A 4,002-nucleotide genomic window follows, 5' to 3' on the forward strand; every position below is an offset into this window, starting at 1 on the left:
ACTGACATCCCTCACCTCCCCCACACATACCTGCACTGATGTCCCCCCTCCCCCCACAAATACCCTCACTGACATCTCCCCTCCCCCCTCACAAATACCCTCACTAAGATCCCCCCTCCCACACATACCCACACTGACATCCCCCACCTCCCCCCCACATACCTGTACTAACATCCCCCCTCCCCCTCACATACCCACAGTGACATCACACCCCACCTCCCCCCACACACACACACCCACTGAATCTTCTTCTTAGCTTGCTCTCTGGTTTTCCTATTGATTCAGCAAGCCTGTTCCTGATAATTGACTTTCCAACACCGTCCTTTGTAATTGACTCTCTTGGTCTTCTGTAGTTCTTTGAAGTAATCACAGTGTGATTAATTAATGCCCTGTACCATTGTGTGCTAATTATCTGCATTACCCACCGACTGTCTTATCAACTACATAAGGATGAGAACTCGTTTCTTCCCTATTTCTTCTCGCTTGGTACTTAATAAATATGTGTTGAAATAATAGGAATCTGGTTTTGCTTCTAAGATTATTTTCCCAAGGGCAGGGACTGTTTTGGGGGGGGGAGTTGTATGTGCAGAGGTATGTGTACATGGTCATGTGTGTGTTAAGTTTCAAACCTAGGACAAGGCACTGAGAGAGTCCCATAGGAAAGACAAGGCTGCCTGACACGCTCCCAACAGAATCAGCTGGCACTGATGTACCTCCCTCTCTGCTGGGATTAAAGGGATGCACCACTGCCCAACTAACCAGGACTTCTTAAATGGACTGCTATAATTCACATACTTGGTCACATGCAGCCAGGAAGGAGGAGACACTGCAAATCTAGCCTTGTTTGGAACAGTGAGGATGGTCCCAGTATTTAGCAGGCAGAAACCCGGTGGGCACACCCTGAATTAGAATGCAGTGAGCAAGCTGTGCAGGAGAGCATTCCTGCAGTCACGCGTGTTTAATGTAACGCCAACCTCCTGTCCATCAAACATCAGATCAGGGGCATTGCTGGCCCTCACTCACAAGTCAGAGGGCTTTTCGGGATGGCTTTGATGACCAAGACCTAAAGACACCCTGGAAGATGGAATCTTCTCTTTGCTTCAGGCAGATCTCCGCCAGAGCACATAGTTAACCTTAGATGTGATAGGAACTCACCCTTCAGATTTGAAAGCTGTTGAAAAATAAAAATCATGACATGTGATTGCTCGGGGGTCCTCACCTAACATTTCAGACAGCAGCATTGGGAGGTTGGGGGGCTCTGTAATCCCCCCTTTCATAGGCACCGTAGGAGAAGCAGGAACACCCTTCCTCACCTTTGCTTGGGTTTTCTTTTAATCGGCTTTAAAAAAAAAAAGAGTAGAGGGTTCCTGCGACTTCTCCTTTCATTTGTTCTTCATGTGTAAGCAGAGTGCTGGGTTCTGACTTTGTTCCTGCCTGCTGGGGTCCTCATGCGTGCTCAGCTAGCTTGTTCAGCCTGCAGGACAAGGAGCTGAGGGGGAGTCGCTCCGAAAGACAAGGCTGCCACGCTGCAAAGCAGAGTCAGCTGGCTGTGCAGCCCCACGGAGCCTGGAGACCCTGCTGTGAAGTTCCTGTCACATGCTCAATCATTCCACAAACATTTATTGAACATTCACTAAGCACCGTGGTGCGTAGGGGGAGATGCTGGGATCCGGAAGCGGACAGGGCAGGAAAAAAATCCAAGCTATGACGATCCTTACACGCTGTTACACTTTCATGGGAAAGAGACATAAATACGGACATATGTCACAGGAGAGAGTGAGAAGAGCTGTGGGAAAGATAAACGGGAAACGGAGAAGCGTGTCCCAAGAGACTGAACGCGAGCCAGAGTCCTACCCTTCCTTGTGATCTTGTCCTTCTGTGCAAACAGGAAGCTTACAGATGCCCAGGAGCAGTGCCCTCAGCGGGCCTTGTGCTCCTACACTTGACCTTCTCCAAAAGGCTGAGAAGCAATTAACTGTCTACCTGATAATCTTCCTCCCATGACCCTGAACCAAGCCCTAGGAGCCAGCGGTGCTCTGATCTGTTCTCTTCTCCTGGGTTTCTTGCAGAGCCTGTTCTTTGCAACCTCTGTATATGTTTCCTGGTCTCAGCAGTGGGCCTGTTCCTTACTGTTGCCCCATCACTTTTTTAACTCAGTGCTTCCATTATTATTAGACACTTGGACTTCCTTCATGGTATCTCTGAGGCTGGCCATGTGTGATGGGAACGACTTGACCCTGTGAAAGTGAATCAGACACTTCGAACCTCAGTTTTTCCTGTCTATAAAATGGGTCTGGCAACACATCTGCCGGACTGTTAGGATGATCTGTGATATAACAGAACTGGTTTGCAGAGCCCTGTAGGTGCTGAGTCAGGAGGCACAGTGGGCTTGTGAGGGCCTGAGATGAGGGCAGCATGCCCCTCAGGGGTGCACCCTGATTGTCTCTTTCCTGCCCCGCATCAGCCCCCCACCCCCACCCCTGACAGGCTGTCCCTCTCTGCTCCCCTTTCATCACAAAGCTTAGCTCCTTGGAATCTTTGCCTCTGGCCACTTAATGAGAAAATGCTTTGACTGCTCTGAGCTCTCCCCCTTCCCCTTTTCTCCTCAGCCTCATCCTCTCAGAAGCAGGCTGTTCAAAGAGCAGAAGGGTCTTGCTTGTCAGTCAGGACTGGGCATGGCTGAGGGGGGGGGGGCTTGCCAGGCCCTTTGGTTTTAATGCCTGGTTTTGACAGGCAGACACTGTCTTACACCCTCAGGGAACAGGTAGCCATTTGGAACTCCCAGGAACCTTAGCCCTTTGTGTCAGAGAAGCTGAGGGAGCAGCTCATCCGGGGACTCCTCTGAACAGAGGATGTCAGACCCTCTGTGAGCAGCCTGGCTTGTGCTGGAACCAGAACCCATGATTTTTTTCCCAGCATGGAGGCCTGAGGAGTGTTGGAATAACACTTGACACAGAAAGCCTTTTCCTAATGCCCGCCTCTGTACTTGCTGAGCGCCTGTCTCTCCCACAGATCTAATGTGGACCGGAGGCTCACTGCTTTGGTTTTTTCATGTCTTCTTGAGGTATATTGACCTGGGTGTTTGACCAATGAGCCAGTGAGCTGTGATTCTTGATTCCACTATAGACAGTGCCTGATCAAGCTCAGTTATGTCCAGCTTACCTGGGGCCACCCCACTGCATCTTCAGGATGTCTGCTGGTTCGTCTTTCAGACATAAACAGTTGGAAGTCTGTTCTCAGAAGATCCCAGAGTGCACTGCTGTCAGGGGCTGAGTCTTGTGTCCCACCATGTCCCCTGGATTGCACTCAGTGCCAAGCTGGGCCCAAGGCAAGTTATTAAACAATGTTTTCAAATAAGGGCCATGAGAATAACAGAGGAAGGTTGTGGTAGGCTCACAGCTGGAGGACACGGATTCAGAGGACCCTCCTGGGAGGGCAACATTCCAGCAACCTTCCAACAAGTAGGCTAGTACATCCCATGCCTGCTCTACACAGTTCTCACCCCACGGTCCTCTCAGAGCTCCTAGCCACCCAGAACCCAGAACCGGTGTGCACAGGCCAGAGGAGGATGTAGGTCATCCCGTTCTGTCTGTCGTGTCCCACCTTGTTCCCGAGACAGAATCTCTCTCTGAACCTGGAGCTAGACTGGTAGTCAGCCATTCCCAGAGATTCTCCTGCCTCTGCCCTTCCTCCCCAGTGATAGCTGACTGGGGTGACAGATGGCAGTGACTATGTGCCCAGTCCTTTTTAAAACTGGATTTGGGGAATTTGAACTCAAGACCTAATGCTTACACAGCCCTTAACCACAACACACTCACCCTAGTCCAACCCGAAGCAACAATGTCCCAGGAACCCACCCAGGGAAAGCTGTTCTTTTTAATGAAATATGTGGCACACTTCATGTTGTACTGAGCTTCCACATCTGGGGTCCTCCATGGATTAAAAAGACGCAAAGACTTTTTTTTTTTTTTTTTTTTTTTTTGGTTTTTCGAGACAGGGTTT

Source organism: Mus pahari, chromosome 3 (assembly GCF_900095145.1).
Source record: "Mus pahari chromosome 3, PAHARI_EIJ_v1.1, whole genome shotgun sequence".
NCBI classification, from domain to species: Eukaryota; Metazoa; Chordata; class Mammalia; order Rodentia; family Muridae; genus Mus; species Mus pahari.